We start from the raw sequence: 12,530 nt of genomic DNA on the forward strand, positions 1-12,530 counted from the left end.
AGTTGATACTTGAGGTTGAAACCCCTCATCAGAAACCTGTAAAACAATCCTGCTTGTCCCACTTCCCTGCTCTCTGCTCATATCCCAATAAATTCTTTCCTTCTGGATAGTCAAATACTTTAATTTTGAATTTTACTTGTCCTTGTTATGGTAGTTAATAGAGTAGTTCCTATGACACTCAGTTAGTCACTCCCACATGGGAAGAGTTGACATACTGTATAAGCAATGTTATCAATTAAATTCAAAGGAATATCCTGCAATGAATTGACTTTATTACTTACATCCTTCATATACATGTGTAAAAATCTTTGTTATGTCTCCATTCAAATGTGCAATTATAGTAATTTATAATAAATATTATGTACGACAGGATAGTCAATATAACATAAAAATACAGTAGCGTCAGCATGAATTAAGCAATCTGATGGCCTTGTGGAAGAAGCTGTCCCAGAGTCCCAGCTTTTATGTTGAGGTACCATTTCCTGGATGGTAGTAGTTTGTGGTTGCGGTGACTTGGGTTTCCAATGATCCTCCAGGCCCTTTTTACACACCCCTCTCCATAAATGTCCTGAATATTGGGAAGTTCACATCTATAGGTGTGCTAAGCTGTCTGCACCACTCTCTGCAGAGTCCTGTGATTGAGAGGTACAGTTCCCATACCAGGTAGTGATGCAGCCAGTCAAGATGCTATCAATCATGCCCCTATAGAAGGTACTTAGAATTTAGGGGGCCATACCAAACTTCTTCAACTGTCTGAGATGAAAGAGGCACTGTTGTGCCTTTTTCACCACAAAGCTGGTATGTACAAACCATGTGAGATCCTTGGTGATGTTTATGCCGAGGAACTTCAAGCTGTTCAACCCCAAGCCCCAGATCCACTGATGTCTATAGGGGCTAGCCTGCTTCCACTCCTCCTGTAGTCCATAACCAGCTCCTTTGTTTTTGCAACGTCAAGGGAGAGGTTGTTTTCTTGACACCACTGTGTCAGGGTGATGACTTCATCTCTGTAGGTTGTCTCATTATTATTTGAGATTAGGCTAAACAACATAGCGTTGTCAGCAAATTTAATTAGCAGATTGGAGCTGTGGGTGGCAACAGTCATGGGTATACAGAGAGTTAAAGGAAGGGGCTAAGTACACAGCCCTGAGGGGCACCTGTGTTGAGGGTCAGAGGGTCAGAGGTGAGGGAGCCCAGTCTTACCACCTGCTGGTGATCTGCCAGGAAGGCCAGGATCCTGTTACACAAGGCTGAGGTCTCTGAGCTTCTTGTCAAGTCAGGAGAGAATTATGGTGCTGAATGCTGAACTGTAGTCTGCTGGCCTCTTTGTGTTTGCTCTACACAATCCCACAATATCGAACACAATATGGTGTCAGAAGTGGTTGATCGTTGATGAATTCTTGCTACTGACCAAGTGAGATCCCCCACAAGAAAGACTTTACAGTAAATGTGTTTTTGTAGTACACTGTATATATCTGTGAAAAATATCCTCAGACATCAACCTAATCTGCCTATGCTAGTTTGCTAACTGAGCCGAGAACTGGCCAGTGTTGCTAAGCAACATCTTCAGGCTACAACCAAAAGTGGACACAGTGTAATGATCTGTGGGCCACTAGCCTGGGTATGTGCACAGAGACACAAATATAGCAGAGAAGTCAGTCAAACTCTCGGAGTGAAAAGACAAATTTTGTTGTCCAAATAAATAAACAAACAAACAAACAGGAAAATGGAGCAAACACCTCCATTATCTATATTTACTTACCTAATAAAGTCCCGAAACATTTGATTTCAGAAGGGCATCAAGTCAGTACACTGATTTACTCCATGGTGACAAAGCAGATGACATCATGGATGGATTAGGACTGACAGATGCTCAGGAAAAGGAGTACAAAATTGTGCAAGACAAATTCAACAAAATATTTCACAGGAAAATGAAATGTGCAGACAGAAAGACTACAGAGAGAGGGGACAGTAGAGCTCAGCTCAAACAAAACAGGCAGCGAAACAGAGCAGGTAAAATGTCCAACTGCAGAAGATGTGGCAAGTCTCCATTCTATGTCAAAGAGCTCTGTCCAACAAAATAAGTGAAATGGCACCAATGCAATATCGGTGGTCATTATCACCATGGCTGATCCAATTTTCCTCTCAGCCCCAATCTCCTGCCTTCTCTCCATGTTCCTTCATGCCCTGATCAATCAAGAATTTATCAACCTCTGCCTTAAATACATACAGACTTGGCCTCCGCAGTTGCCCAGATTCACCACTCTCTGGCTAAAGTAATTCCACATCTTCATTCGAACAGGACGCCCCTCTATTCTAAAGTAAGAATGCTAGCTTACTTTTGCATTCCATCTTTACCTTTGTAATTACTTTTTAGATGCCTTCTATTGTTATTTGAAAGCTTCCCAATTCTCTAATTTCGCACTAATTTTTGTTTTACTATATGCGCTTCTGGGTTTTATGTTGGCTTTGACTTCCCTTATTAGCCACGGTTGTGTCATCTTGCCTTTAGACCACTTCCTCCACTTTGGGATGTATATATCCTGTGCCTTCCAAAAATTCCAGCCATTGCTGCTTTGCTATCATCTCTGTCAATGCTGTTTTCCAATTAATTCTGGCCAACTCCTCTCTCATGCTTCTATAATTCCCATTACTCCACTGTAATACTGATACACCTGACTCTAACTTCTTAAAATTTAGGGTGGATTTGATAATATTCTGATCACATGACCCCTAAGGGTTCTTTCACTACAAGCTCTCTAATCAATTCCAGTTCATTGCACAACACTAAATCCAGAATAGCTGATCCCCAACTAGGCTGAACCATGAGCTGCTCTAAAAAGCCATTTCGTGGGCATTCTAGAAATTCGTCTTCTTGGAACCCAGTACCAACCTGATTTTCCCAATCTACCAGCATATTGAAATCCCCCATGACTATTGTAACATTGCTCTTTTGGCAAGCATTTTCTATCTCCTGTTGTAATTTGTAGACCACTTTTTTACTACTGCTTGGGGTCTGTAAACAACTCTGATCAGGGTCTTTTTACCCTTGCAGTTCCTTAGCTCTATCCACAATGATTAAACACCTTCCAACCCTATGTCACCTCTTTCTAATAATTTGATTTCATCTTTTACCACATAGCAACACCACCCCCTCTGCCTTCCTGTCTGTCTTTTTGATACAATGTGCATCCTTGGGCATTAAGCTCCCAGCTATAATCTTCTTTCAACCACATTCAGATAAACTGGCAGGAGTTCAGAACATGGAACAATCTACAAATGTATCAGAGATCTGCAGTTTCCTTGGCATGGTAAACCAGCTGGGAAAGTTCATTCCAGACTTGGCAAAGAAAACAAAGCCACTATGTGATATCCTCTCCCAGAGAAGACATTTGGACCTGGGTTGCACCAGAGGAGAAGTCTCATCACTTAAAGCGGAACTTATCTTTCCACCAACATTGTTGTTCTTTGATCTGAACAAAGCAACCAAGGTCTTAGCAGATGCCTCTTCCTTTGGCCTAGGGGAGCGCACATGCAAAATTGCAGGGGTGTATGGAAACCGGTCGCACATGCATCAAAAACACTGACTCCTTCTGAACAGTGTAATGCCCAAGTCGAGAGGAAGACAGACTCTCATGTGGGCTTCAGCTGCTACTTGATAGGCACTACTTGAAACAGACATCAAGTCACTTATCAGACTCCTCAGCTCGAAACACTTCAAAGACTTAACTCCACATTTGCAAAGATTCAGAATGAAGCTTATGACATTGAACATCTCCCAGGCAAATATTTCCCACCACTGGACACTGTCAAGGATGCCATGCAAGAAATGTTGGAAGAAACCAACATCTACTCAGCTCAGGTAGGTGAAAGCTTTCCTGCATCAGGAAACTGGATGGAGTTCACACTAGGTTGAGAAAGGACCAGATCTACAGCAAGATTATGCAATACCGTGGATGGATGGATGGCCAACTGTTCTAAAGGGAGTTCCCAAACTCAGGCCTTACTGGCTTAAAAGAGAGACACACACCATTCTTGATGGTTTGCTGCTAAAGGGCTCCAAACATTATTCCTGCGTCTATGCTTGCCAAAATGAGTCAAATCCACCCAGGGTTTGAAAAATCCATGTGGTGGCCTGGTCTGAGCAAACATGTGGGAGATTGTGTAAAGCAATGTGAAGCATACAGAAAATCATGCTAAACCTCTCTGTCCCACATAATTCCCAGACTTCCTATGACAGGTTGCAGACATAGACATTTACAAGTTGCAAAGAGACAAATATACTCTCACTGGATTATTACTCAAGGAACTTCGAGCTGTCCAAGTGGTCCTCTGAATTCTCAAACAGCACCTGAAAGCTGTATTCATTTGCCATGGAATACCAGAGACACTTGTGTCAGATAGCAGTCCACAATTCAGATGCTCAGAATTCAAAGCCTTTGTTAGGGACAATGAGTTCAAACACCAGACAAGCAGTCCACTGTACCCACAGGAAACAAAAAAGCAGAAAGAACAGTGTTCAGAGTCACTGAAAGGAAAAAAAGCCCTACAAAGCACTGCTAGCTTATCACTCCACACCTCTTACAAATGGCTACAGTCCATCAGAGCTGTCAATGGGCTGGAGACTGACAACAAGCCTACCTGTCCTTCCTTCCCTTCTTCAACCTCACTTACTGGACCTAGACCAGGGGTCGGCAACATTTACCACTGAAAGAGCCAATATGGACCCATTTCCCACAGAAAAGAAAACACTGGGAGCCACAAAACCCGTTTGACATTTAAAATGAAATAACACTGCATACAACGGTTTTTTTTTGCCTTTATGCTATGTATAAACAAACTATAATATGTTGCATTTATGAAATTGATGAACTCCTGCAGAGAAAACGAAATTACATTTCTGCATGCAACAAAAACATTTTGAACTCCGAAAAAAAGACGTTGGGTTGAAGGTTACTCCATAGGTAGCCTACCTTGGATCAAAGAATTAAAAAGAAAGCGCGCACTGGCGGGTGTCAGGCATTGGCAGTGGTGATGTATATTAATAGCGATCAAAAACACATTGTAGCGGTATAGCGCTACACGCAGCGCTAAAATAAAGACACTGCAGTCAAAGGTAACTTTATTCGAACTAAACAGCCTTGCTTTAAAGCCTCCCTCAACCCGTCCACGTGGGCGCGGATGCTCCAAAAGACACGTACTCACAAACCCCCGTAGGCTATCTCCCTTAGCCGGAACGGTGGCTAATTGTGAGCCGGTTCGGATGTGCCAGGAAATGGGTCGCCACTACGTTTTTAGATTGTACAAGATCACCATAATCTTCAAATTTCGAATTACATTTCAAAAACTAGCAAACTACGGGGAGCCGCAGCACAGAGATCAAAGAGCCGCATGCGGCTCCGGAGCCGTGGGTTACCGACCCTTGACCTAGACACAGTGAGAAATTTTGAGACAACAAAGTGTGAGAAAACAAAAAGCATGCATGATTTCAGACTCAAAACAAAATCTTTGTCACCACCCAGGAGTTTGGGTTTGAAATTGTTTGGGTTTCAGACTAATCCACCAAAGGAACAATAGTCTGGCAGCATGCACCACAATTGTTTGTAATCAGAACATCACAAGGTGAAATCAAGCAGAACAAGCATGCATTTATGCACCTTCAAAGTCCACGAAGGTAGAGAAAGAAATCGAGTGGCCTGATTATTATAACGAGGACAACTCACCTGAGGTGGACACACCTGTTCAAGAATCTCAATCTGCTCCAACACTTCCAAGAACCTGTATCAGATATGGCCTTTTACCTGTCCCACCACGGATATATACTCCATAGCCTAACATCTTAGGGCAAGTGACTAAAGAGGCAAAGTAACCCTCTCACTTTTCCGGAGTGTTCGGGTAGTCAGTTTAGTGTTTTTTTTTAAAAAAGAATTCTAATGTTGAAAATATTTCTAAACAAAAAGGAATTGGTGGAAAAAAAAAGGAGAAAAACGAAGAAAGACAGTTATAACGTTGGCAATTTTTTAAGCTTATGTAGGGAGCATAGGTTACGTGCTATGGGTAAAGTGAACTGAATCGCTCAATTTCAGTGATCATAATTTCAAATTCTTTCATAATTTCTTTTTTCCCCAAGGGGAGATGTGGTGGTAGTTATTGTTATTTCTAAGTCACTCAGTTAGCCGCTCCCTCATGGGAGGAGTTCACATACTCTACAAACTGTTATCAATAAGGTTCAGAAGGGTATCCTGCATGCTGGCATCCTGGTGTGTGCTCTGCATTCTCCCTCAATATTGAGCACAACAGTCTTTATCCAAAACTAATCTTCTCCAATCTGGCCAAAGGACTTTACTTCGTATCTTTTCTCTTTATTTTCCATTTACCAATAATTAAGACTGAAGCTGTGATCATGCTGAAATCTACTGACTTTAATTGCCAAATGCAATAAATAGCTTTAATTAGATTAGTTCGGTTTGTATTTGAAAATTAACAACCACAGCTCAGATGATAATACACTTACAGTATTCCTCAATCAGAAGCTATAGGCTTAAATTTGACTGCTACAAAAGTTCAGTCAGCAGCATAGTAGCATACTGGCTAGCACAATGCTTTAAAATGCCATTGATCAGTGATTGCAGTTCGATTCCCACCCGTCTGCAAGGAGTTTATACATTCTTCCTGTAACCACAAAGGTTTCCTCCCATGTTCTAAAGACATACAGATTAGGGTTAGGGTTCGTTGGTTTTGTATACGCTATGTTGGCTTTGGAAAGCATGACATCTGCTGCCTGCCCCCATCACATCCTTGGACTGTGACAGTCACTGACGCAAATCAGGTGTTTTATGTATGTTTGACAAATAAAGCTATCTTTAAGATTTTAAATCTTTACACTACACAGGGAGTTCTACAGTGTAAGACTTGTTCTCTTCCTGCTTGAATGCCTGTTGCATATTAATGCCATAAAAAAGGCAATAATACGATTATTGCAAGCTCTTCCATATTTTTAATAATAGCACCAAGACCTTTAACCACCTTTCAAATAACTCACCATATTGGAAGAGGACATACCTTCAGCAGAATATCAACGTTTTAGCGAGGTATTTGGAAGTGGTGGAAATGTACTGGCACATGCTAAAGAGAGCTATCCATCTCCAAGTTCTGCTCTTCTGTAAGGGCCTCCTAGTGTTGAAAAAGTTTGGAAAATGCAAGAAAGTCAGCATGTGGTATGAATAGACAAATGAGTAACAGCATCAGACCAGATGATCCATACTGCCTGCTCCTCCATTGAATAAATTTCTACCTGAGCTGATCAAAACCTCAACTCCAGTATCTTTCTATCATTGTTTATCAAGAATCTACTTCTGCCATTAAAACATTGGGACTTCATTTACACAACCTTTTGAGGAAGAGTTACACTCTCACTCTGAAATATTTTGCTTTACCTCTATCTTAAGTAGACAAGCACTTTTAAGACCCTTGTTCTACAATCTCCCATGAGGAAATCTCTGCTGCACATTCAATCTGTGAAGACCACTTTGAAACTTATGTTTCCATCACGATGCTCCTCATTCTTTTAAACTCCAGCGGATACAAGCTGGCCTGTCTAACCTCTCCTCAAACGACTATCTCTCACCTCACTGACAATGTACTTTTTATTTTTTCTGCCAAAGAGAATATTCCACTTTCTCCACATTATACATTATTTGTTAAACACCTGCCAATCATAACACCCACTATAATTCCTCTCTAGCCCCTAACCTCCACAATTTATTTTCTAACCAAGTTTGTGTCATAAGCCAATTTAGTAATCATACCTTTGGTACCTTGATATAAAATGCAAGTCTCCAGCATAAACCTGCTAGCATGCCACGCATTACACCTTGCCAAAGGAAAAACAACCCATTTATGGCCACTCGCTGCTTTAAGATAACCAATTTTCTACTCTCACCAAAACAGTACTCCTATATCTATGAACTTTCATCGCATAATGAAAGTTAATGTTGCCAGACTTTTTCTGTTTGTGTGAATTGAATTAGAAGGGACAATTTTTCAGGTACCCCACTTAGGTTGAAATAAAAGCCTTTATTGATGTTAAAAACACAGTTCATGCATGGCTTCCGTACTGTCTAGGAATGCACAACCCTGTGTAGCTAGTATACACAAGTATGAGGGAGGAGGTGAGACAGAGGCTAGCAGGTGATAGGTGGAACTGGCGAGAGTTGATACATTAGAACATTAGAAATGTTTTGACAAGAACAGGCCATTCAGCCCAACAAAGCTTGCCAAATTCCTATTCACATAGTGTGTTGAAATAACTAGCAAGTTTAGGTTTGAAAGACTCAAAGGTATTGCTCTCAACTACACAACTAGGTAGTTTGTTCCATGAGTCCACAACTTGCTGTATAAGGAAATGCTTCCCAATATTAGTCTGAAATCTCCTCTTAACTAGTCTCCACCTATGGCTCCATGTCCTTGATGATGGATTAACTTTGAAGCAGCATCTGGCATCCGACTTACTTACACCCTTAATGATTTTGAACACTTCTATCATGTTTCCTCAGACTAAAACTATTTAATTCTTCAGTCCTTCTTCATAGCTCATACCCTGCAGATCTGGAATGAGTCTAGTTGCCCTTCTCTGAACCCTCTCCAGTGCCTTCACATCCCTCACAAAATATGAGACCACAATTGTACACAGTACTCAAGGGTGTGGCCTCACAAGCGTGTTATACAGCTTAAGGAGAACATCTCTAGACTTGAACTCCACTGAGTGCATTATATAGTGCAACATTCTATTAGCCTTCCTAATCGCTTCTGTGCATCGTATAGATGTTGTTAATGAGTCTACCAATACGCCCAAATCCTTCTCATACAGTGCACTTTCTAATTCAAGACCCCTCCTGTGCATATTTATATCTAATGTTTCTACTTCCTATCTGTAATATCTCACATTTATTTACACTCAATTTCATCTGCCATTTATCTGCCCACATCTGGATCTAACTGTATTGACTCTGCTGCCTGAATGTTATCAGCCTGTCTCCCTAATTTTGATACAGATACTATTGGGTGATAAATGAAAACAGGTTGGGCACATGGAGCTAGGAGGGTGAGGAGATGGAAGGTAGAGGAAAAAGTGCTGGAAGATGACAAGCAGAACCAGGAAGGGGGGGGGGGGAGGGGTGCTGTAGATACTATACAGAAGGACATGCCTTAGTAGTGGACAGACGTGGGAGTTGGGCAGATAGAACCAGATGAGGTAGCAGAAAGGGGAGTGGGGGTGGGGAAGAAAAGATGATGGGAAAGATGAACAAATGGAGAAAGTCTCGGCGCACTGGTAGGACTAAGTGAACACAAGGAGTGCGGGTTATCTGAAATTGGAAAAAAATCAATGTTCATACAATCTAGGCACAATCGGAGGTGGTGTTCTCCTGATTTGTATCTGTCCTCACCGCAGCAGTGGACAGCGGAGTTGAAATGCAATCAGGAGCTCAAGACTGTCTCTGGCATCCACGTCCGGTTTTACGTAAGTGTGGAGACGGGAGGAGACTGGGGTTGTGTGCTCAGAGGGGCGGGGGTCGCCAAGGCTCAACCCGAAAACCACTGCACTGTGCCGCCAGTCCCTCGAGGTGGAGGGCAACATTCGCCCCCCCCCACCACCACCTGCCATCCCTCACTTTCTCCGGCGGGAGCAGGAGGAGTTGTAAGACCCACTCCGTCTCTGACCCAGGGTCACTCACCCGGGACCACCCGCCCCACAGAGTCCGTCTCCGGGTCCAAAACCGCCCACAGTGGCCTCGACCGCCGGGAGATCGAGTCACCCGCCGAGCTGGGACGGGCGGGGAGGCGACTGCGCAGGCGCGACCGGATGTTGCCGGGACGACGCTGTGTTCCGGTCGCCGTTCGACTGCCTGGGAACCACCGGTACGTGAGGTATGACCGGGCACCCAGCCATATAACAACAGCTTCTACTTTACTGTCCGTGTACTCGTGAAAACTACCTCCTTGTATAAACCGTCAGTCAACCTGCAGAGAAGGGAAAGCGATTGCCTGCAGTAGACGCTACGAGAGTTGTGGTAACCATGGAGAAGGCAATCAATTCGGGTGGGGGGGAAGAAAGAACCTAAATTTCGCAATGCACAATACAGTTCCAGCGAATGGCATCTATTTTGAGAATTTCTACTTATATGTGACCCCTATATACTTAAAATGAACAAAATCGATTTGTTATTTGGGAAATGGCTTGAATTGCCTTTATTTCTTACATCCTTCACATATATGAGGAGTAAAAATCTTTACATCTCTGTCTAAATGTGCAATCATAGTGATTTATAATAATAGAACAGTCAATGACGTAACCACCTCATTATGGGAACCACCCTCTTCCGTATTAAGATTTTTTTTCCACAATGAAAATCAGAGTTTGTTCTTGATGGGTTACAGTCAAACTCATTTGTTTTTGTCTTAGGGGTAGAATACGTATGAGTTTCAGAAATTGCTCACTAAAAGATAAAGATTTCAATTCATTAACAATTTCTATTTTGTTATGTCTCTGCCATTTGCTTTTGTACATTTATGTTAGGAAAAAATTAATGAGAGCAGCAAGCTCTGTTTTGGCTAAAGGATTTGAACATATTCTTTCAGTGAACTGGACAACAAAGATTTTGCTTCCTGAATAATATTTGAATTGAATTGACTTTATTACTTACAACCTTCATATACATGAGGAGTAAAAATTTTTATGTTATGTGGGTGTATCTTACGGATTTTGCGCTGCTGATCATGAAAATCACCATGAACTTTCCCTATCAGGCACCATTTTATTGAAATTGCCTATATCAGTTATTCCATTTCATAATTCAAGTCAAAATAACTGATGCCAAGATTAAGGAAGGCATTTTTGTTGGTCCATAAATCAAACAGATCATCAATGACAAGCAATTTGAATAATTTCTAGTGGGACCAGAGAAAATCACATGGAAGGCATTCAAGGATGTTGTTGAAAATTTTCTCGGCAACTACGGAGCATCAAACTATGTGCAGCTGGTTGACAACATACTTCAAGTATACAAAACCATAAAGTGCAACATGTCAGTAAAGAATCATTTCCTGCATTCCCTGTGTGACTTCTTCCTTGCAAATCTTGGTGCCGTCAGTGACGAGCATGGTGAAAGGTTTCACAAGGACATTGCGGTCAATCAGAAACTGTATCAGGGCAACTGGAATCCAGTAATGCTGGTTGATTATTGTTGGACACAAGCGAGAAGCCTCAAGACACAGAGTACAAATGAAAATCATCAACAAAACATTTTTAGCTTAGTTGAACTATTGCAAAGCTTCAGTACTATTATGCAATTAACCACATATTCAATAAAAGTAAATTTCTTGTTTCTCCAAACTCCTATGTGATACAAGTATTCTGAAATTGTATTTATGTTCAGCTTCAAGTGGTCCATCATAAACAAAAACAAATTCTGAGGAAGCAACACTTTAGAAAAAATTTGTTGTCCAGTGATATCGACAGAACAGGAGATCCTACACTCTTTTACCTCAAGGAAGAGATATGAGTACGGATGCATGCAAAATGTATGTGGTTGTGATATTGATTAGGTTGAACCAGATGTTCAAATACTGATTGGCATTTCCATTTTCATTTTAAAAATCTTTTTATTGGTACATAATCTTCTACAGCTATAGAACAATACAAAACTTCAACAAATTAATATGTATACAATTAATAGAGCTGAAGAAAAAAAAGCTGATCATAATATGTAAAAATGAAATTTTTTTATATAGGAAAAAGAAGGGGGAAAAAAGAATCCCATCTAACTAAAAAAACCCCACTAACTACAAAAAAAAAGAAAAAAAAATTAGGAATCAACCCCTGGAAGCAATATGTTTAACCATTATCTAAAAATATAAAGAAAAAGAGTCATCAACTGCCAATTCATGTTTTTTTTAAAAAATAAAATTGGAAGGAAACCATATAGAATAATTCAAATTAAATGGTAATATTTAGCAAAAGAACCCCATCTTCTCTCAAAGTCAAATCGGGGTTCAAAAGTTCTACGTCTAATTTTTTCCAAACTGAGACATAATATTATTTGAGAAAACCATTCAATTAATTTAGGGCAGGAGATATCTTACCATTTTAATAGAATAGCCCTTCTTGCCAGCAATGTAACAAATGCAATTACATGTTGATCTGAAGATGAAATACCCTGAATATGATGCGGAACTATTCCAAATAGAACAGTCAGTCTATTAGGTTGTAAATTAATTTTCAGAACTTTTGAAATTGTAGAAAATAAAGATTTCCAAAACAATTCTAATGAAGAACATGACCAGAACATATGTGACAAAGTGGCTACTTCAGTTTTACATCTATCGCAGTAGTTATCTATACTAGGAAATATTTTACATAGTCTCTCCTTTGTTAAATACTAACAATGAACAATTTTAAATTGAATTAAACAGTGGTTAGCACGTATAGAGGAAGAATGTACATTTTTCAAAATTCAAACCCAATCTTCATTAAC

At 40.7% G+C, this 12,530-nt stretch overlaps 1 protein-coding gene across 3 annotated transcripts in view; it reads right to left on the reverse strand.

Moving 5' to 3' along the window:
• Positions 1-11,374, reverse strand: part of xpa (xeroderma pigmentosum, complementation group A) — a 30,739-nt gene extending 19,365 nt beyond the window's left edge. Inside the window, exons 1-2 of one of the 3 annotated variants that reach the window (XM_059970029.1) lie at positions 9,732-11,374; positions 7,040-7,170 (exon numbers count right to left, since the gene is read on the reverse strand). The gene's annotated coding sequence lies outside the window, so the exon portion shown is untranslated. Of the gene's footprint in view, positions 1-7,039; positions 7,171-9,443; positions 9,590-9,731 lie in introns of those variants that run through there. The other 2 variants (XM_059970028.1, XM_059970030.1) reach the window with 2 other exon arrangements.
• Positions 11,375-12,530: the final 1,156 nt, after the last annotated feature.

The sequence above is a fragment of the Hypanus sabinus genome, chromosome 5 (assembly GCF_030144855.1).
Source record: "Hypanus sabinus isolate sHypSab1 chromosome 5, sHypSab1.hap1, whole genome shotgun sequence".
Classification (NCBI taxonomy): domain Eukaryota; kingdom Metazoa; phylum Chordata; class Chondrichthyes; order Myliobatiformes; family Dasyatidae; genus Hypanus; species Hypanus sabinus.